Genomic DNA, 23690 nt, shown 5'->3' with positions numbered 1-23690 from the left:
TTGAGTTTTCATGCAATTATTAACACAATTCTAATATGGAATCCTAATTGTTTTTTACCAAAGTTTTCTAATTTAAGACCTAAACATTTTCCGGTATGCAACAATTAGCCTAAATTAAGATTCTAAGTGTTCTAAGATGTGACTAACCCCCTACCCCACACTTATTTTATGTAATGCCCTCATTGCATATTATACCAACTAAAAATGCAAATAGAGAAAAAGTTGGAACAAACTCCCCTGGGGTAGCAGTCGCTAGGTTGACACTCTCTCTTCAACTCCTTCTTCTAGTAACTTTAACCATGGGAACAACTCATCCATGGCACGGGCGTCATACGTCTCGTGTGGTTGATAGCTCGAAAAACTCCAAGGAAAAAGGATTGTTGAATAATCTTCAGTAGTAATTCATAAAGAGTATATGAATAGTGCAGAAAAAATTAGCCAGAGCAATTCAGAAACTTCTCATGCAGCAGGCTACTCGGCGAGTAGGCGTATAGACTCGACGAGTAGAACTCGATGGTAAAACAGTTCGTGTAAAAGCAGATGTACTCGCCGAGTAGTGTTAGTGCACTCGGCGAGTAGGGCGTATATTTCCAGATTTCTTTGAACTGCTGTCTCTCTTGACATTGGTGTTGAAATAGAAATATAAATGCACTCTCACGCGAATTTCCTAAGCAGCAACACTCCATAAGACTCTCGACTCGTACGGACTCAATCCTAGGAACAAGACTCCATAATCACTCATAAAGACTCTCATTCCTCTCTTGACCCTTCCTAATTAGCATGCTTCCTAGCTTCAATACCTAAAAAGAAAACTAAAAGTAACACTAATATTTCAACCACATAACCATATCCAACATGTCCACAATTGTCTTAAAACAAACATCATAAATAAAACAAAACAAAACAAAACAAAATCTTCAATCTTCCTCTTTCATTCCGGATCATCCAGCTCCACTACCTCCTTCTCCACCCCTTCTTCGCATCCTCTCATCCCAATCCATAATGTACGGGTAGCCGGGTCCAGGCCTCGGGGCAATGTGCATTTGTTGGAAAAGATACTCGAAGGATTGATTGGTGTAATTAACCCCTCGCCCAATATCGTCCAAGTAGTGTCGGTACTCCACTTGGTTCCAACCCTCGTTATCCTCCACCGGAATAACCGGTGGGTCTTCCCGTACCCGCTCGCTCCTTGGCCTAACCCGCCTTCCCGGCTCCTCGGGGACCGCTAGCTCATCCTCATTCGGGATAGTAAAGGAATCACCAAAATTTTCAACTATCCAAGCCCTCCTATAAAGTGCAGTGTTGAACGGAGGAGGATGGATAATCGTTAGCGCTTGAGCTTGCGGCAAATCCAAGATCCCAAATGATTTCGCAAGCCGAGTAATGAACATGCCCCCATTTATCTTCGAGTTTATCTTCTCCTTGACCGCCCCCTCCGCAAGAAATTTTGCAATGCAGTACGGAAGGTTGCAGAAGACGTCGGGAGTGATGATACTCCACAAGTAAAAGATATCAAGGGTGGGAACTTTGTCCCCATCCTTCCGCATGTTGATCGTGCTTGCAACGAACCGGTGAATGAGTCGGTGGATCGGAGAACGGATATGACCTTCTTGAGCAGTGGAAGGTATGTAGACTCGGTTAGCAATTGTACTCCACCATGTCGATGCCACCACCTCCTCGGGGAGTTCTTTGTAGGTATTCTCCAAGAAGGCTTCAAAGTAATCCATCATCGCCATGTCTTGATCGTAGATGCCCAACCGCCAAGAGAACTCAACCATGCTGCATTGTTGCAGCTCCCCACCCAAAGAAAACGAGATCGTGTTAGGATTGTAAAACTCACTACCACCTCGGAATGAGATGGTAGCGAAGAATTCCCAGCACAACTCCGCGTATACCAGCTCTTGGATCTTGAATAATTGCAACCAACCATCACAAGTGATGTTGGCTTAACCCAAGTTACAGTCTTTCACCAAATATGGGGTGAGTTCCTCTTCCAAGCCAACATTGCCCATCCATCCCCAATCTACTGCATTCGGTAGGTGGATTTCTTTCTGTCGAAGTGCTTCCAACCTGTTTAGGGCTCGAGTTTTGGATGATTTGGAGGTGATTTGTTGAAAGGCTAACCATGGCATATCACCATGGCCTCCCCCACGTGATGATTGTCCTCTTCTTGCCATGCTATCTTGTTGCTTGAATGAAGAGAAAAGAGTATAAATTTGGAGAGTTCTTGAAAAATGCTTAGGGAGGCAGCAGAGAGGAAGTGCTCGGCGAGTGTTGGGATGAATTGGTGAATAATAACAATTTTTACAGGTTTTATTTTACTGGGTTTGAACCGGCTACTCGCCGAGTATAATGGATCTACTCGCCGAGTAGAAACGGGTGTTATCAACTTTTGGCTGTAAGTGGGCATTTACTCGCTGAGTATAGTCGATATACTCGCCAAGTAGATGTCACAGGTTGAAAAAAAATTGTAAATTTGCCAATTTTACTGTATGAATTCATTTGTTTAGCCCTTCCACCCCACACTCAAAGCATAGCTTGTCCTCAAGCACTTAAAGAAATAGAATAAACGAAGAAGAATGAAAAAAACAATATGAAAAATAAAGAAAAGGAAAGAAAATGCAAACTTGAAACTCGGGTTGCCTCCCGAGAAGCGCTTCTTTTGATGGAGTCATTAGCTGGACTCCGCCCCGTCTACGTGTTTGCAATTCCGCACAGTAGCAGCTCCTCCAATCCTTCATTTCGGGGAACACCTTCTTCATATTTCTTCACTCTATGACCATTGACTTTGAATGATGTGTCGTCTCTTGATATCAATTCTATAGCCCCGTGAGGAAACACCGTCTTGACCAAAAAGGGACCATCCCACCTTGATTTGAGTTTGCCCGAGAAAAGTATTAATCGGGAATTGAAAAGCAATACTTTTTGGCCTTCATGAATGTCTTTGCTCTTGATTCTTTTATCATGCCATCTCTTGGTCTTTTCTTTATAGAGCCACGAACTAGAATAAGCATCATTTCGGAGTTCTTTAAGGGCATTCATTTGCATCAAACGGTTGGTCTTCAATTCTTCTATATCGAAGTTGCACCTCTTTAAAGCCCAATATGCCTTATGCTCGATCTCGACCGGTAGATGGCATTGCTTCCCATAAACTAACCTATATGGCGTAGTACCAATAGGTGTTTTGAAAGCGGTACAAAATGCCCATAGCGCGTCATCCAATTTGTCCGACCATTCCTTGCGGTTGCTTCCCACCGACTTCTCTAAAATACACTTCAAGGCTCGATTGGTCACTTCAGTTTGTCCACTTGTTTGTGGATGGTATGACGTGGAGAACTTATGGGTCACCCCATACTTCTTGAGCACCTTTTCCAATTGATCATTGGCAAAGTGTGTGCCTCGATCGCTAATTAAGGCCTTCGGAACACCAAACCGGGAGAATAGTTTCTTTAAGAATCGTACCACTACCCGTCCGTCATTTGTAGGTAAAGTCTGCGCCTCCGCCCATTTTGAGACATAATCGACCGCCACTAGTATGTACTTGTTTCCTTTGGATGTGGGAAAAGGTCCCATGAAGTCAATGCCCCATACGTCGAACACCTCGCACACTTGAATGCTATGCTGTGGCATTTCATTTTGAGATGAAATGTTTCCCACCCTTTGACAAGCATCACATTCTTTGACATATTGGGATGCATCTTTGAAGATTGTAGGCCAATAGAACCCAATGTGAAAGATCTTCTTTGCAGTATAGTGTGCTCCATGATGTCCTCCCGTGGGCCCGCTATGACAATGTTCTAGTATTCTTCGACTTTCCTTCCTGAACACACATCTTCTTATAATTCCATCCGCACAGCTTCGGAAGAGGTATGGATCGTCCCAAAAGTAATATTTGATCTCCGCAAAGAATTTCATCTTTTGTTGACTACTATAATCCTTCGGGACATAATTTGTAGCTAAATAGTTAGCTATGTCGGCGAACCATGGCTCCTCTCCCACGGACACCATAATGTATTCATCCGGAAAGTCGTCGCCATCCTTATCTTCTTGCAATTGCGGGTTCTCGAGCCTAGATAAATGATCGGCCGCTACATTCTCCATTCCTTTCTTGTCTCGTATCTCTATATCGAATTCTTGAAGAAGCAGCACCCATCGTATTAGTCTTGGCTTGGCATCCTGTTTGGAAAACAAATACTTGATAGCCGAGTGGTCAGTAAAAATAGTGGTTTTAGATAAAACCAAATAAGGGCGAAACTTGTCAAAAGCATAAACCACGGCTAATAATTCTTTTTCAGTAGTAGTATAATTCTCTTGGGCGGGGTTTAAGGTCTTGCTTGCATAATAGATGGGTTGAAAGTGCTTATCAACCCTTTAACCAAGGACCGCTCCTAGTGCATAGTCACTAGCATCACACATGATCTCAAAGGGTAAGTTCCAATTTGGTGCTATAATGATCGGGGCATTAGTTAATTTTTCCTTTAGAAATTCAAATGCCTCTAAACACTCTTTAGTAAAATTAAAGGGTGCATCTTTTAGTAATAATTGTGTTAGAGGTTTCGTGATTTTGGAAAAATCCTTTATAAAACGCCGGTAAAAACCTGCGTGTCCCAAAAAACTCCTAATGCCCTTTACATTAGTTGGTGGGGGTAATTTGGCAATGGTGTCCATCTTTGCCCGATCCACATCAATTCCCTTTTTAGAGACTTTGTGTCCCAAAACTATGCCCTCCTTGACCATGAAGTGACATTTTTCCCAATTTAGGACCAAGTCGGTTTTCTCACACCTAGCAAGCATTGAATCAAGATTTGTGAGACAGTCATGGAAAGAAGATCCGAATACAGAAAAGTCATCCATAAAGACCTCCATGAATTTTTCCACCATATCATGGAATATGGCGGTCATACACCTTTGAAATGTCGCAGGTGCATTGCATAGTCCAAAAGGCATGCGTCTATAGGCGAAAGTCCCACTTGGGCATGTGAAGGTGGTCTTTTCTTGGTCCATTGAGTCTATGGGTATTTGAAAATACCCTGAAAACCCATCTAGAAAGCAGTAATAGCTATGGCCCGATAGTCTCTCTAACATTTAGTCTATGAAAGGAAGGGGGAAATGGTCTTTGCGAGTGGCATCGTTTAGCTTTCGATAATCGATGCACACTCGCCAACTGGTTACCGTTCGCATTGGAATTAACTCGTTCTTTTCGTTGGTGATGACCTTCATTCCTCCTTTCTTGGGCACCACTTGGACCGGACTCACCCATGGACTATCGGAAATGGAGTAGATGATTCCTGCATCTAAAAGCTTGACCACCTCCTTCTTGACGACTTCTTGCATGTTCGGGTTCAATCGTCTTTGATGTTGCACCACCGGCCTTGCTCCTTCTTCTAAATTGATTTTGTGAGAGCAATAGGATGGGCTTATTCCCTTGATGTCGGAGATGCTCCATGCGATGGCTCTTTTCCTTTTCTTCAACACGTGTACAAGTTCTTCCTTTTCCGTCTTGGATAGGTCCGAGGCTATGATCACAGGCTTCTAATTTCCTTCTTCCAGAAAGGCATACTCCAGATGGTCAGGTAGTGTTTTAAGCTCCAATTGGTTGTGCTTAGTGACGGAGTCACCGAGTACAGGTTTGGTACTCGGCGAGTGGGTTGCTGCATTCACGACTTCTGGCTTTTCTTCAGTTGTACTCGGCGAGTAGATCGGGTCTACTCGGCGAGTAGGGCTCTCAGATTGCTTCTTTATTTCTTCATACTCCGCTTCTTCCAACAGTCTTTCAATCTCTAGTAAGTCCTTTTCTGGGTCAAATGCTTCATCCAAAGCTGCAAACTTGCTGGAATCTTCAGGTATGTCTTCTTCCAATAGTTCGTCAAGCATGTCGATTGAGAAAGCCGTGTCGTCACTACTCCTTGAGTACTTCATGGCTTGGTCTACCCCGAATGTCACTGAATCATCCCCAACTCGCAATGTGAGCTTAGAATCTCTCATGTCTACGATAGCTCTAGCTGTGTTGAGGAAGGGCCTTCCAAGGATAATTGGCACTTGCGGATCCGCCTCCATGTCTAGAATGATGAAATCAGCCGGGAAGACAAATTTGTCCACTTTCACTAGCAAATCTTCACAAATTCCTCTTGGGAAGGTGATAGTTTTGTTTGCCAAATGAATTGCCATTCGAATTGGCCTTGGCTCCGGGAGGTCTAGCTTCTTAAAGAACGAGTATGGCATAAGGTTCACACTTGCTCCAGAATCAGCTAAGGCATGAATTGCAGCCAAGTTGCCAAATTGGCAAGGTAAAGTTAAGCTCCTCGGATCACCCTTCTTCTTTGGTAACTTGTTTAGCATTACGGCGGAGCAGTTCTCATTAAGCACTAACTTCTGCACTTCCTCCATCTTTCTTCTGTTGGTGAGGAGTTCCTTAAGGAACTTAGCATACTTGGGCATTTGCATGACGGCTTCAATGAAAGGAATGTTGATTTGAAGAGTTTTAATGTGGTCTAGAAACTTCTGATATTCCTCTTCCTACTTCTCTTTCTTGGCTCGGGCTGGGTATGGCATTGGAGGCTGGTATGGCTTCAAGGGAGGCTGTTCATTCGATTTTTCTAGGGTACTCGCCGAGTCCATCGGCCCTACTCGGCAAGTAGAACTCTCAGATTGTGAATCTTGATTTTCTGCTTGTTCTTCCGTTCCTTCCTTCTGCGAGTCCCTGGTTGCTTCAGTTCGAATGGGGGCCAGGGGAGTGATGATCTTCCCACTTCTCGTTGTGATAATGTTTACTTGTGCGCCTCGTGGGTTGTTCTCGGTTTTGCTAGGAAGCTCACCCGGTGACCTTTGGTTTAGTTGTTGAGCAAGTTGCCCAAACTGTGTTTCTATGTTATGGATGGATGCTTGCTGGTTCCTGAGCATGGTTCTTGTTTCTTGGATAGCAGCATCATGGTCACTATGTCTTTTCTCGGAAGCAGCCACAAATTTAGTAAGCATATCTTCCAATCTTGGCTTCCTCTCTTGCACCGGCTCCTCCTTTTGATAAAAGCCTCTCCCTTTTTGTCTATACTTCTCCTCCTTGGCCTTCTTGTACTCTTCGTAAGGCAGCCACTCTTTCTTTTGTTTGCGCCAGTCCTCATCATACCTGTCACCACTCGAATAGCATGCTTGTGCCTTCTTATTGCCATTCTCATCCAAATCGCAATCTCTAGTGAGGTGAGGTCCATTGCAGTTTTCACAACCCACCCGAATAGCATGGATAGTTTGATCCATTTTGTCCATTCTTCTATCCATGGTTTTTAACATGGCCATGACCGTGGATAAATCTTCAGTGGTAGCATACACGGCTCCCCTCGTGACATCATTCCTAGGGTTGTGGTATTCTCTAGAGTGTTTAGAGAATTCTTCAATCAATTCTTTAATCACCGGGGGTGGCTTCTTTGTAAGTGGGCCTTGCGAGTCTAGCAATTTATGGGTTGTGACATTGACTCCATCATAGAAGATGGAAACTTCTTGCTGGCTGTTTAGATCATGGTGTGGGCAGTTTCTTAGCAGACCTTTGTACCTCTCCCATGCTTCATATAAGGACACTCCAGCTTGTTGTTCAAAGTTTGCAATGGCCTTCTTCAGTTTGGCTATCTTGGATGGTGGGCAAAAGTGATCAATAAATTCTTCCTTCATTCTGGCCCAAGTAGTGACTGATCCGGGGGGAAGTGACTTGAGCCAGTCTTTAGCAGCACCCTTGAAGGTTACCAGAAGCATACGAAGTAGTTGAGTTTCGTGAGTTACATTTGGAATATTGAAGTAATCAGCAACATCATTTACTTCATCCAAATGTTTGTAGGCGTCTTCATGATCTTTCCCATAGAAAGGTATCTCCTTCAGTGAAGCTAGGATATGACCTTTTAGCTCGAAGGTAGCAGTCGCGGGAATTGCGGGTTGCACAAGTCCCGGGCCATGGTCGTCGCGCATCCTCTTCTTCCATTCTCCCATGGGGATTTCATCAATGTTAGCCATAGTGAACGCTAACTCTTCCTCCGACTCGGTTTCTTGCTCGTACGTTGCCTCCTCTTCTTCCTCGGTCTCGTATCCAATATCTTCTTGAATTGGCTCCTCAATTATAAAAGAGGCGCTAGAAGCTCCTGATTTACTGCTCTTCTTTTTCCCAAAAACAGTCTTCAAGTTGGACAATGGTGATTTCTTTGGTGTGCTTGAACTCTCCACGTCCTTCCCTTTGTTTCTTTTCAACGCGGATTCGGGGTCTTCAAACGGGGGTACTAGTGGTGTGTTTGCTCCTCTGGTCATGAAAGTCCTGAAATAAATAAAATAAAAAGCGTAAAAAGAACAAAAAGATTGTAAAAATAAAGAAAATCTACTGGTGAGTAAACTGCTACTCACCGAGTAGGTGCGATTGCACTCGGCGAGTATCAGTGATATTTCAAAAAAAATTCTAAGTTTTAAATTAACTAAAACCTAATTACTAATTACTAAATTGCAATAAATGAACTTTATGCAAGTAAACTCACACAAAGGATTGAAAAAATTAGGAATTAGCTTAATTATTTAGAACCGTTCCCCGGCAACGGCGCCAAAAACTTGATGTGTGTAAAACCAACTAGTTTTATCCCTACTTTTTATTAATAAATTGAGCACACAAAGGTAGTGAACCTGTCTTTAAGTGGTATAGATTGATAAGTAAGGTATCGAACTCAGGGAATGGAAAATTAAATTAATAACTAACTTTAACTAGAAACTTAGACAAACTAAATTAACTAATTAACTAAAGCAACAACTATTCACCAAATTTGATAAAAATGTTTCCATTTAGGTTCAACCAATTCACTCCTATGGTTATTTAAGTTTAAGATAGATTAATTGCTATTGGTTACCAATTATAATAGTTAGGTTCATATTCATTACTCCTAACCCTTAGACAATTAACTAATTTAAGCGTTGATCAAGTGTTTAAACTAATTAATTCCCTAGATTAATTATTTGGATTAAATAAGATTTGTAATGGTCAATTAAGTTATTAATTCAATTAACCTCTTGTTGATGGTTTCTCAAACAAGCTCACACATTAATCTTCCTATTTTCTTATTAATCTTAGTTTCATAATCATTACTTCTAAGCATATGGTTTAGCATTCACATAGACATATGAGGTTAACAATTAAATGATGTTCATGCAACCTAATTGCCTTCCAATTAACAGAAAATAGTAGTGATTAATACATAAGGTTCTTTAACAAACTTAATTTAATAAATCACCAAAAGACAATTAATCAATAATCAATAATCAAACCATAGGAGTTCTTTGGTATTCCCCAAACAGAAACAAAAACGAATTTAACTCATAATTGCAGTAGAAACAAACATAAAAACAAAGTTTACTAAAGCAAACATGTTCAATTCCTAAGTCTAAGTGGTAGAATTAACCTAATTGCTTGAATTCTTCCAAATAGTGAAGCCTAGGGTTCCTTAGCGCCTTGTGAATCTCTTAGTCGCAGCTAAACCTTCAAAAATCGCTAGGGGTCCCTTCCTATGAGATAAGGATTTGTGTTTTATAGATATCCCAAAACAGGGTGTACTCGGCGAGTAGCAGAATAAACTCGCCGAGTAGATCCATACTTATCCGTCTTGAATCAGCAGTCGTATTTATCTTCTGGAATATCCTCGTGTACTCGCCGAGTAGGGTCGATCTACTCGCCGAGTATATCACCTTCTTTCACTCTTTGATCTTCAATTGCTTCCCTTTTCTCCTTTTTGCTTCCAAGCATATCTTTTGGACTGAAAACACAATTCATAACATTTTAAGTACCTTTTGTCCACATTATTCACATAATTAATCAAAAATAACTAAGAATATATGCTAAATAATTAACTAATTATGCACATATCAACGGGGTTGGCCAACATGGGTAATTCATGTAGTGCTTCCTTGATTCTTTGGAACGCCTATTCTGCTTCATCCGTCCACTGGAAATTACTTTTCTCAATACATCCCTTCACTGTGTGGAACAACGGCATGGCTTTGTCAGCGGATTTCGAAATGAACCTGCTTAGGGCTGTGAGTTTTCCATTCAGACCTTGAGCATCTCTGAGGGAGTTCGGAGTCGGTGTCTCAATGAATTCATCAACCTTGGTCGGGCTGGGCTGGATTCCTTGTTTGGTGACGTAGTACCCCAAGAACTGCCCCTCTTCTACCCCAAACGTACACTTGGCTGGGTTCAGCTTCATTTTTACCACCTCTAGGGTTCGGAAAGTCTCCTCAATATCCTGTAACATTTTGTCTTTAAGCGGGCTCTTAATCACCATGTCGTCCACATATACTTCGATGTTTCTCTCGATTTGCTTGGCAAATATTGAGTCGACCAGGCGCTGTTATGTGGCCCCTGCGTTATTTAAACCGTAAGGCATATTAGTGTAGCAAAAGGTTCTATGGTCCGTGTAGAAGGCTGTCTTCTCCTCATCTTCTTTGTTCACCAGAATCCGGTGGTACCCCTTGTATGCGTCCAAAAAACACTTTAGCTTGAATCCTTGTAACGATTCCACTTTCTGATCAATCTCCGGGGGAGGGTAACAATCTTTAGGACACGCCTTATTTAAGTCTGAAAAGTCTATGCACATACGCCACGACCCGTCTTGCTTGCGGACCATGACCGAGTTCGCGATCCATGTTGGAAATATTGCTTCTTGCACTATCCTGGCTTCTGCCAGTTTTGCTACTTCTACATTGATTGCCCTGTTACGGTCTCCTCCCTGAATTCTCTTTTTTTCTTAACCTCTTTTGCGCCTGGCTTAATTACGAGTTTATGCTCGATGACCTTCCTTTCTACTCCTACCATATCCGTAGGAGTCCATGCAAACACATGCTTGTATTGCTTAAGCAAGTCGACCAATGTTCTTCTTGTGTGGCTTGGGAGATCGTATCCAATGTTGATTGGCTGGTTAGTGTATCTTTCGTTGATCACTTCCTTCCCTTTCACGGGGTCGTTTTTGGGCCTCTTGGTCTCCTTGGTTATTTCTGCTGGCTTCATAACTGTATAGCATTGCAATTCTTTAGGTGGAGTGGCCAGCACCGTAGCCGCGCCCGTTGGGGTATCGAACTTCATGATCCCATGCATGGTTGATGGTACTGCCCCCAACTTTAAAAGGGTTGTTCTTCCCAGAATGATGTTGTGCTCCGCTAAATGTCGAATAACCACGAAATCTATCAAGGCGGTTTTCTTCCGCCGCTTTTCGTGACTAGTAATGGTCAGGGGAAGGTGGATTGTGCCCAATGGCCATAGGCTATGACCGTTGAACCCTACTAGCCTCCCGGACGTGGGTCGCAAATTATCCTTCCAACGGTCTGGTAGGAGCCGGAAGCAGTGCTCATATATGATGTCCGCCGAACTCCTAGTGTCGACATAGACCCTGTGTATAGTTACATCCCTGATGGGGGATTGTATCACCAACGGATTGTCACCCCTCCATCCCTCCGGTCGAGGGTCTTGTATGGAGAAAGTGAGTGTGCGTGTTGAGAGTTTGGCGATCTCCTGCTCCCCCCATTGCTCTTCCCTGCTTCTCTTACTTCGTATCATGAATATCTCTTTGGGTTGGGTCCCCTCACGAGGTGTTCCCTTGGCGTTTTTAGCATCAAACTTGGCGCGTAGGCTTCGCACTATCTCCACCAGATCTCCTTTGATTTGCTTCTCCTCCATCTTTTTTTAACACCGAGCAGTTGACCGTATCGTGAGTCTTACTTTTGTGATACTCACAGTATCGACTCTTGGGTGATTTGGTCGGCTGCTGTTTTTTGGACACCGTGTATACTTCTGGGGGGGCGACCCCATCTGTATTCCTTGACAAACGGCCAAAAGCACGTCGGCGGTCTTCTTGCTTGGCCATAGTGCCTATTTCCTCCTCGGAAATCCGTGTGACTCGGGTTGTGGTGTCTGGTCACTATGGCATTCAAGTAGGCTTGCTTGGCTGCCTCGCCATCTTCCAGCCACAGATACCGCTCTACCCTTTCCTTTAATTCAGCTCGTGTTAAGGGCTTCTTTCCCATGAGTTTTTGTGACAAAGGGCCTGACAAGAGCCCCCATGTAAAGGCGCCGGCTATGAGCCCTTCGTCGTGCCCTGGCACGTCCAGTGTAGCATTTGTGAACCGTGCGAAATATTCTCGCACCATTTCACCCTCTTTCTGTTTACAACCTATGATTGAATGAGAATCTCCCTTGTAACGTCTTGAACCATGTGTCAACGTTGCCGTCGAGGGTTGTCGGGAAGTACGTGCACCAGAACTTCTCGTTAAGCTTCAACGATGTCATGTCCACTCATACATATTGATGTGGCTATCCGGGTCGGTAGTTCCACTGTATGTTTTAAGTGTCAGGAGCTTTGCCGTGTTTGGTATTTCATAATCCAACAACTCTTTGACAAACGGAGACGTCACACTATGGGGGAAACCTTCTTGGCCTGGAACTGTCGACGCTCCCTGTTGATACTGAGGGTTCATGCGATGTGATGGCGGTGTAAGATAGCCAGGACATGGTCCATAAAAAGGGTATGGATGGAATGGCATTTGGAGAGGATAACTAGTGGAGAAAGGGTGTGTAGGGGTTATAGGGTTGATTATCACCGGCTGTTGTAGATCTCTGCTGACAGGGATCGTCGGTCCAATCCATGCACCGGCCATCGGGTAGATAGGTGGTGAGTGATTTATCATGGTTTGTGCCAATGGCGGTAACGAGGTTGTTGAACTCTGTCCACCTGCCATCTAGAAGGACGACGACGTTGAAAACGATGGTGAGATATTGAAAGCGTGGCTCAATGGAAATGTTGTTGGGTGGGCCTGTTGTGCCTACTGTAGCGGTGGTGCAAAGAATGGTGGCATCTGAAAGTGTGTAGATGGGGGCGGCCCTACCGGAGTCATTCCTTCCTGAGAAGGTGGTGCTTGTGGAACGTTTCCGATGATTACTATAGAACTTCTTTCACCTAAAATGGTCATGTTGACCATGGTAGACGGTGGTGTTTCGTCCAACATCGTCATGGGACGTATGGGATTGATCGGTCGTCCCTCGCTGCCGTTGGATGCCATTGATGTTTGCTCTCGTGCTTTTTGTTAGTGTTATTTGTCTCACAAACGGATGACGCCAAATGATGCGACCTTGCTCTAGTTTCTTCTGTGAACTCCTCTCGATTGTCTAACTAACACTGCAAGATCACAAAAAAAGAGGCCGTCAGTCGCTTTCCGGGAGGAGCTCCCGAAAGAACGCTCTGACCGTCAAGTTAGAGGGTATTTTAGGGTTTGTGTGTGTATTCTCTCCAGAAAGCTTTGAGAACTTACCTCCCAGGTCTGAGAGCACATCCTTTTATACCTAGCGCTCATGCCTGAGCCGTACTAGACATAATCGCTTTTGGGGAGACAGGATCAGAGGCGCTGATTGGAGGGTGGAAAGTACGGGTCTCCGGGGGGTGGAAAGTACGGGTCTCCGGGAATGTGGAATCCAGCCATTTAATCTATGCGAGAAGAGAGGTATAAGAATCTAGTGCATAAATAGCTTGTAGTATCACAAAATACTCCTATAGTATTTTAAGTTTAATGTTATGTTCTAGTGTTCTCATTGTGGCATTGTGGGTAAGATTTTAGACTTGTTGCAACCACACAACTACACTTAGGCACATACTAGTCAACTCTCGGATAATATAGTTGATCAGGCTATATCTTCCCAGTTTTGACTATATGTCTCTAAGTCCATCTGTATTGTTCAACAATCGTAATTCTTTTGTACTGTCCTAGTGACACTGATTTTAGTATGAATGCAAGCACGTATACTTAATTAGATATTTTATTATTTATAAGTATAAACTCTTGGTCAGAGTATTTTAATCCCAATGTATTTATAGTTAGTATATCTTTTATGGGTTGATATACTCAATTCACTATAAACAATGCTCTGATACCAATCTGTCACACCCCAAAACCAAGAACGGCGGAAACGTTCTGGGGCGGAGGACGTCATGTAAAGTATCACAACACAGTATAACAGTAAACAAGCAAACAACATCATCCATTGTATTAAATATATAATTTTAATACAAGCGTGTTCCATACAGTTATAGACACCAAAAATGTAAATCAAAATAATAAGATGATTCTTGAATGCGCTCCATCTTCTTAAAAGCTGGCCTCGGTACCTGTGTACTGATGACCTGAGAATACAAGTTATTTTGAAAGAGTTTATCAGCATTAAAGCTGGTGAGTTCATAAGTATTTTAGTGTCGGTAGTTGTATCAAAATGTTTGAACGTAGTTATAAGTATGAGTTTGTAAACGTTTGTAAGTGTTTGTAAATGTTTAAATCTCCTAGAAAAACCTATATTTTCTATTAAAAGTGGCCTTCTACCAAGGCGTAACTGTTTTGTATATTCGTTTACTGTAAAAGTGTGTAATATTTCCAAGTGTAACTATCATTCTCAAAATATAGTTTGTACATTAATGTTTAAGTGAAAAGATCACTAAATATGTAAAGGGTAAATTAATGTAGTACTGTAGTGTTGTATTATAGGAGCTACTGCTGTACTAACTACCTTAAACCGGATTTATATTAAGGTATCATGTGATTAATTGTACAATACTATCGACTGGATAAACAACGACAAATGAAATGACGTTTGGCACCCGCAGACCTGCAGGTCCGGCTGTAGCTAGCAGCAAGGTGTAGGATAGTCAATCCAGTATAGATCTACACACAAACTCACGCTCTCCCTTCAAGAGACTCTGGCTACAACACGGGCCATGACATTGAATTCATGCTCCAATACGGATCACAATGGTTAATGTATTCATGTATATGTAATGTAATGTTACTCGTTCTAGTATCGTTGTATATGTTCTCTTTCTAGTATAGTTGTATATGTTCTCCTTCTAGTATAGTTGTATATGTTCTCTTTCTAGTATAGTTGTATATGTTCTCTTTCTAGTATAGTTGTATATGTTCTCCTTCTAGTATAGTTGTATATGTTCTCTTTCTAATATAGTTGTATATGTTCTCATAGTAATAAGTATTGACTCGTGAATGAACTGACTCATTTATCTAAAAATAGTATAAGTATGATCCTGTGTTACCCCGATGGTAACTTACTAATGATGTAACTAGTACGTATAAATATGGAAGAACTTTTATGACTATATATGTACACATGATATATAATTAATATTGAAACGACCTTCGGATGGCTACTCGATAATCCACCAGACCACATCCAAATCGAGGAAAAGGAAATAGGGCGGACGACCTTCCTAAGCCTTTTAAACATTGCTTATATAACTATACATATACGGGCATGCAATTTATAATAAGTATAACAAAGTTTAAGTAAAAGTATTTGATAAGTAAAAGAGTTTGTAAAACAGTTTGAAGTAAAACAGCTTTGATAAACAGTTTGAATAGTAGTAAAATCATTGGTTTTGTAGTTATTAATCACATGTGATTGATGTAATAACTATAAGTATTCAACTTTTATTCCCCCCCCCCCCATAAAAGCATTTAAAACATTTAAAAGTATTTCAAAGTTTTATTAAAGGGGTATGAACTCACTTGTGGTGAGTGGATTGGATTGAAGTGTCGGGTACGGTGCTAGGTGACAAATGAAGACTTGTACACACGCACGAGCCTAGTTATCATATAATGAACATATATATAACTAATTAGCCAATTTATAACTAATAAATTAAGTTGGGACACCCTATAACATGAAAACACTTTGTTTCAAGTGTTAAAGATCACAAGGATTGCATCCGAGTGTTGGTAGGGCAAAACTAGTGTGTTTGGAGTCCAAGGGTAAACTCCCTTGGAGTTTACGGTTTTGATGGTCAAGACCTAGGGAGTTTACGGCAGTAAACTCTAGATTTTACAGTCGTAAACTCCAGTCTTAATGTCCAAGTTTTGTTTTGTGGTTTAGCAAGCCTTTTGAAGCAATTCTACTAAGTGGTTTGGCCTTTGGAAGGGACTAGGACCTCAAAAACACTCCTTGGAGGAGTTTACGGTCTCATGGAATTTTCCCTTTGGGTTTACTACCATAAAACCTCATGAGGAAGGGTATATCCATGTTTTCAAGTACCTCACACAATTAGGTAAGTGTATGTGCTAGTTTCTAAGCCTAAGGAAGGAAAATAACCCATTTAGACACACTTTAGGGTGTTTACGGTTTTAGGAGATCCCCAAACGGTAAACACCTATAAATGTTGGATTTTGCTGTTTTTCAAGGCTTAGATACATCAAATGAAGGTTTAATCAATTCATGGAAGGCTTAAACATCAAACTAGAGCTAAACAAGGGACTTAGGCACACTTTGGTGCCATTTATGGTGTTTACAACCCAAGAACATTCTTGGACCGTGAACACCTCTAACCTTGTGTTCTTGACATTATTTCTAGATATTCAAATGTAATACTAGCTTAACATCACTCAAGGATGAAAGCACTTACTATTAGAAGGCTTGATTTGAGCTAAAAGGGCCAAGAACACTTAGTGTGTGTTCTTGGTGTTTTGGAAATCTAGTCAAAATACAAATATGAATGGATGAATAGATGTACAAACACTAGATTAAGTATTTTACTAACTTGAAATGGTTAGAACACTTACAACTTTGAAGATTTGGAATTAAATCTAGGATGATACTTGAGAGAGTTTTTGGAGTTTACTCTTGTGAACTTGGGGAGTAAACACAAATGACTAGCTTTTGGGGAGTAAACTCATACATAGGTATGAGTTCACGGTTTTTGGGTGAATTTTCAACCCAAATATAAAAGTTTGGCCGGGTGTTTCTAAGACGCGAAGTGTTTGCGGTTTTAAAAATTTAAAACCCGAGACGACACTTTCTTTCACCCGTTTGTTTAAAAATAATATTAAAATAATCAAACGAACTTTATATTTCTTAAAAATAAGAAATAATTAGATTAACTTATGATACGAAGCGGTTGACTTTTAGGGTTTGACCGAATGGAAATTTCGGGTTGTCACGGTTATGCGCCTTCAACCGTTAGAGCGCTCTCATTGGCTCAGACGATAATGCTCTGATCCTACTGCTTGTCTCATGACCGTATCTTTTTTCCTGGAGTTAGGAGCGCCGCTTGGCGGGCGCGAGCCTTTTGCCTGTGCACTTCGCTCCTGGGGACGCCAACGGACGCTGAGTCTGCTGGGCTGAGCTTGGTTGGCGTGCCCGACTCTTGGGCTAGACGTGGTTCTATTGTGCTGCCCTAGGCACGCCATCACACATTATACCCACCCTCAACCTCTTTACTGCCCATTTGAGTTCCAGCAACCCTAGTTAGTGTGTGTGAGCCTCCATTGTTGAAGATTGAGCTTGGAAGAAGAATTTAAGAGGAGGAAGTTAGAAGATCAAGAGGATAGAATCGGGAGATCATTGTAGATCCAAAATCTACTCCTTCTTAGGCACATTTCTGAGGTAACAAGTCGTTACCTTGAGTTTTCTCCTTCTAGATCCATTCTTGGTTGTTGTTTTGGGAGTATTAGCTTGATTGGAACCCATTTCGGGTTTAGAGATTAGATCTGAAGTTGCCACTTCAGATCTAGGTTAATAGTGAGCTATGAAAGCTTAAAGCATCAGTCATGGGGTTTGATTTAGAGTATCTTTGTCCCAAAACCTCCTTATAGCTTGATTGGAGCTTGTTGAGCCTTACATGCACGTAAAGTTGGAAACTTTATGTGTGAATCTGGCCCTAGGAGTCCAGATCTATATATTGGATGCAATGAAATGGCCTGAAATCATCTGAATGAAGATGTTACGTATGGACTCGGCAAGTCTGGGAGATGACTCGGCGAGTTGGGCTTGATATCAGACTTGAGTCGCATAGTAACTCGGCGAGTCATATGGGTAGACTCGGCTAGTTGTATGAAGATGGGCAGGAACTCGACGAGTTGGAAGAACAACTCAGCGAGTCTGTTGAAGATTGCCTTGGACTCGGCGAGTCTGGTCGTGGAACCTTAACCTTTTCTAGTTGAGCTGTGAATCGGCGAGTCTTGGGGAGACTCGGCGAGTTGAGTCGTGGCATGGGAGTTTCTGAGCATAGGAACTCGACGAGTCAACGGGTTGACTCGGCGAGTAGGGTCAACCGGGAAGGTTGACTTTGACCGAGGACTTTAACTTGGACCAAGGGTTGACTAGTTTGACTTCCAAGGGTATTTTGGTAATTAATGGTGTTTATTGGTTTTGGTTATATGGTAATAATCAGTGGTGGAGTTCGTGCTGGTGGTCGGAGCAGCATGGTCTTATTTCTTCAAGTCGGCAGTTGCAGGTGAGTTATCCTCACTATATCGACAGGGTCGAAGGCACAAAGGCCGGCCCTTTACCGGATGGAAATCCGGGTAGTTGTTATGTTATTGCTTTGCTATATGTTGCATCCTGGTAGTCAGGATGGTTTATGTTAGAGACCTGGTTAGGGTCGGAAGCCTGGTATATAGGATGATGCTATGTTAGTGACCGGTTAGGTCGGTATCCTAGTTAGAGTGTGCTATGTATGTGATCTGCTAGATCGTTTGATTAGTGATGAATTGCTATATGATTATATGTTTATGTGCACATGGTTGATTGAATGGGGTTGGGTTGAGGCGGGTCCTGCTTTGTACTTGGGCTCATTTATGCTATCTCATCCTGAGTACTCGGGCTCTGAGTCTTACGTAGTTCAGTGCTACTCTGGATGGGTAACTCTCCTTTCTTGGAATCTTGCATGTTGAATCTCTTTAGTACCTTATCCAAGTATGTAATCTGACTAAGTCCAATTAGTCTTTTACTCCGGTCTCTCAAGATCCTTATCCCTAGAATATAGGCAGCTTCTCCTAGGTCCTTCATAGCGAAACACTTCCCAAGCCAGGACTTAACTTTCTGTAGAGTTGAGATGTCATTTCCTATGAGTAGTATGTCATCCACATACAACACCAAAAAGCTAACTATACTCCCACTAGCCTTGACATATACACAAGATTCATCTTCACTCCTAAAAAAGCCAAACTCTTTGACCTTCTCGTCAAAGCAAAGATTCCATCTGCGAGGTGCTTGCTTTAATCCATAGATGGATTTCTCAAGCTTACACACTCTGTTAGGGTACTCTGTGCTGACAAAACCCTCTGGATGATTCATGTAAACATCCTCAGCCAACTTTCCATTAAGGAAAGCGGTTTTGACATCCATTTGCCATATTTCATAGTCATGAAATGCAACTATGGCGAACAATACCCTAATAGACTTAATCTTGGCTACCGATGAAAAGGTCTCATCATAATCAACTCCTGGAGTTTGAGAAAAGCCCTTTGCAACCAGTCATGCCTTATAAGTGTGTACATTACCATCCATGTCGATCTTCTTCTTGAAGATCCATTTGCACCCAACTGTCTTACGACCTGACACATTGTCAACTAGGTCCCAGACCTGATTATCATACATGGATTGTATCTCGCTATCCATTGCTTCTTTCCATTTAGCAGACTCTGGGCCTGCGATGGCTTCCGCATAGTTGTTAGGTTCATCCAGATTTACCAGTGTCCCATCACTGATAAGTGTCTCACCTTCCGCAGTAATATGGAAACCATAGTAATGCTCAGGTTCATTCCTAACCCTTGTGGAACACCTCAGAGGTACAATTGGAGGTATAATTGGATCAACAGGAGGTTCCTCCTCAAGTTGACTGCTAGGGTTTGAGGTTCCTTCACCATTTGACTCTTGAAGTTCTTCAAGGTCAATTAGCCTCCCACTATCTCCTTGGCTTATGAACTCTCTCTCTCGAAAGACAACCCTTCTTGCTACAAAGACCACATTCTCACTAGGTCTGTAGAAGAGGTAACCAAAGGATTTTTGTGGGTAGCCGATGAAAATACACCTCTCACTTCGAGGTTCGAGCTTATCATGAGTCTCATGTCTCACGAAAGCCTTGCAACCCCAAACCTTGATGTGGGCTAGACTAGGAACTTTCCCAGTCCACATCTCGTGAGGTGTTTTGGTAACCTTCTTTGTAGGGACCGGATTAAGGATATGAGTGGTAGTCTCTAAGGCATACCCCCAAAATGAGATTGGTAGCGTAGCTCGACTCATCATGGAACGAACCATGTCCAACAAGGTTCGATTACGCCTCTCAGCTACACCATTCAACTGTGGTGTCCTGGGAGGTGTCAATTGTGAGACAACCCCATATTCCCTTAGATAGTCGAGGAACTCAGTACTAAGATACTCACCACCACGATCGGATTGAAGCATCTTAATTTTCCTGCCCAATTGATTCTCGACTTCCTGTTTAAACTCTTTAAACCTTTCAAAAGTCTCTGACTTATGCTTGATTAAGTAGACATATCCATATCTACTATAATCATCTGTAAAAGTCACATAATAATGATTAGCATCCCTTGTGGCAGTTTGAAGGGCCCACATACATTTGTGTGTACAAGATCCAACAAACCTTCACCCCTCTCACAAGAACTAGTGAAGGGTGACTTTGTTATTTTTCCAAGTAAGCATGATTCACATCTATCATCTGACTTTAGGTCAAATGATTCCAAAACTCCATCCTTTTGGAGTTGGCCTATGCGTTTCTTGCTTATATGTCCAAGACGACAATGCCATAATGATGCTTTATCCAAGTTATTATCATTAGTAGACACAATACATTATTTCCTAAATTATCTACAACAGACACAGCTTCATACACTCTATCATAGGTAATGCTTTAAAATAAAACACATTATTAAAGAAAGCATTTATTCCACCAATTTCATTATCAAAGGAAAAGGTAAAACCTTGTTTATACAAAGCATGAAAGGAAATAGCATTTCTTGCCATTTCTAGCGAATAACAACATTTATTCAAATCTAAAGTAAATCCACTACTAGGCAACAAAGTATAAACTCCAATCTTGGTGACATGTGAAACTTTCCTATTCCCCATGATCAAGTTTATCTTTCCATGCTCCACATTCTCACTTCTTCTTAGTCCCTGCAATTCAGAACAAATATGAATCCCGCAACCGGTATCAAGGACCCAAGAGTTAGAATAGAGTGAATTATTAGATGATATAGTGTAAATACCTACATGGTTGGGTTTAACTTTCCCATCCTTCAAATCTTGTTTGTACTTTGGACAGTTACGCTTCCAGTGCGCCTTTTCGTGGCAGTAGAAGCATTCAACCTCTTTGAGATCAGAAGAAGGTGTAACGAAACCTTTCTTGGTTCCACTAGAAGAGGAGCCAGCAAGGGTCTTACCATTGGTACCCTTCGAAGGGTTCTTTCTCTTCTTCCCCTTACCTTTCCCAATTGCCAGGACAGGTGCTGAGTTTGAAGTAGAAGTAGGAGTGGTCACAACCGACTTACCTTTAAGACCTGATTCTATGGTCTTTAGGAGTCCCTGAAGTTTTCTAAGTGTAACTTCCTCCTTATTCATGTGGTATGTCATGCGGAATTGATCATAACATGAAGGTAAGGAGTGCAAAATAATATCTACTGCTAACTCCTCAGGGAAGTTCACATTCATCTTCATCAATCGATCGACATACCTTTGCATTTTCTGCATGTGGCTTGTGATGGGTTCACCATCTTTGATTTGGGTTGTGATCATAGAGGAGATGATTTCATATCGCTCTTGACGAGCACTCTGATGATAGCGGTCCATCAAATCCTGGTGCATCTCAAAAGGATAGTAGTCCTCATAGGACTTTTGGAGCTCGGCTGTCATGGTGGCCATCATGATGCATGCCACTTTTGTAGCATCTCTTTCATGAACCTCATACTCAGCAAGCTCCTCAGGAGTAGCAGTTGGCTCAGGCACCTAGCTCCTTGTCAAGAACATATTCTTGTTCTCGTAATGAGTGACCATCTGATGTTTTTGATCCAGTCAGTAAAGTTGGATCCATCAAAGATGACTCTGCCACAAAGGTTCATGAGAGAGAATGAGCCAGTAGGGGTTGAGCCAGGAGTAGCATTGTTGGAAGACATCTGAAAGGAAGAAAGTAAGTTTAGTTTAGATATAGGTATAGTCCTTAATAAAACACCCAAATGTAATATTAAGGCTAGGATCCAATCACAATATATTATAACCTAGAAGAGGGATGCCATAATCCAAGTTATAACATATTTGAAAGGTAGGTGAATGACGATTCACCAATTTCCACCATGAAAACGAAACATAAATTATTAGGTTTTATTTGGCTTTTAGAAATTAATAGATTCTTTGAGATTCATTGAACTTTTCAATGGCATGTTTCAATCTCGAGTGTGCCCTTCATGTTTTGTGACTGGGATACCGAGGATCACAAAACAAGGTGTGAAGTAACCATGCAAATTACTTGGTACCCTTAATGTTTTTCACTTAATCATTGTGCCGGTAAACCACACACGCTCCTTCCGACCTCATGAAAAACCTTAAGTCACCCTTTTCCTTCCTTGTTAAGTCTAAATTAGTGTGCCGGTAAACCACACACGCTCCACCAACGAATTAAACAAGGTGCAAAGTGTAATTTCATGGATTAGCACCTTATTCACATTTTTCCTAAAGTAACTAAGATTGGGTATTTATAAAACATTTAGTTACTTTATAATAATCATTATACTTTTAATGAGAATTTTTAAGTCATTGTCCTACCCATTCGACTAACGACCCTCCACCAGTCAAGCAAGCGGTGGGTGAGAGTGGACACCCATTAAGTTGCCATTTTATAGGCAACAACCTTATACCCACCTTATAGACTGACTTCGTGAATGAGGCGTACTAGCGGTAAGACGACTTTGATCTTATACACACACACACACACACACACACATATATATATATATATATATATATATATATATATATATATATATATATATAAACTTATAATATTATAAGTATAAGGGTTGAATTTTAACTTTTAAAATTCTAAGGGTTGGAATTAAAGTTTTAATCAAGACTTTACTTGTTCCAAAACTTGAGGGCAAGTTTTGTACACTTTCAAAACTTTTCATTTCTTGTAACTTATGAGTTAATAGAGTATTAAAATTGAAGACTCTTCATTTTTATAACTCATGTGTTATTTTAATGATTTTTTAACAAAGTGACTTTTGGTTTTCCATAACTTGAGGACAAGTTATGGACTCCATTAAAACACATAATGATCATGAATTAATTTACCACATAGGTTACAAACAATTCCTATGATCATCTAAACATCATAAGAACAAGAACATGAATATGAACACTTTCAATAATAAAAAATTACACTTAAAAACTTCTAATTTTTGATAATTGTCATTGTAAATGGATTAGAACAAACATTACACCATCTAAAACATGTTTACAAGAACCAAAACAATTTAGGGTAATGTTTCTAGTCCATTTCCAGCAACTAAAGTCAAAATTCTGAAAACTGCAGCCTCGTCGAGTGCAAGAACAAACTCGACGAGTAGATTGCATTTGGTCATGGACTCGTCGAGTCCCACCATGGACTCGGCGAGTTCATACGAGCAGAAAACAGAAAAATCGATTTTTTCAACAGTTTGCACAAATAATCAACAAACAAGCCTAGGCTCTGATACAACTGATGGGTTTTGAGCATTCTAACACTTCCTAAGTGTACATGCAACCCTAATAACCTTGGATCTATGTTTGTATAATTATCATGCAAAGTTGATTTCCAAGGTTATGATCCTATCTAGCATACATGGGGAACAATTTTAACTTGAAT

The 23690-nt window shown here is 41.4% G+C and overlaps 1 non-coding gene across 1 annotated transcript; it reads left to right on the top strand.

Moving 5' to 3' along the window:
• Positions 1-7504: 7504 nt before the first annotated feature.
• Positions 7505-7611, top strand: LOC145007690 (small nucleolar RNA R71). The gene has a single exon (XR_013663062.1). It is a non-coding gene; the product is annotated as a small nucleolar RNA R71 (small nucleolar RNA).
• Positions 7612-23690: the final 16079 nt, after the last annotated feature.

The sequence above is a fragment of the Lactuca saligna genome, chromosome 7 (assembly GCF_052625555.1).
Source record: "Lactuca saligna cultivar CGN05327 chromosome 7, ASM5262555v1, whole genome shotgun sequence".
NCBI lineage: Eukaryota > Viridiplantae > Streptophyta > Magnoliopsida > Asterales > Asteraceae > Lactuca > Lactuca saligna.
This window is presented reverse-complemented; position numbering and strand designations above follow the sequence as displayed.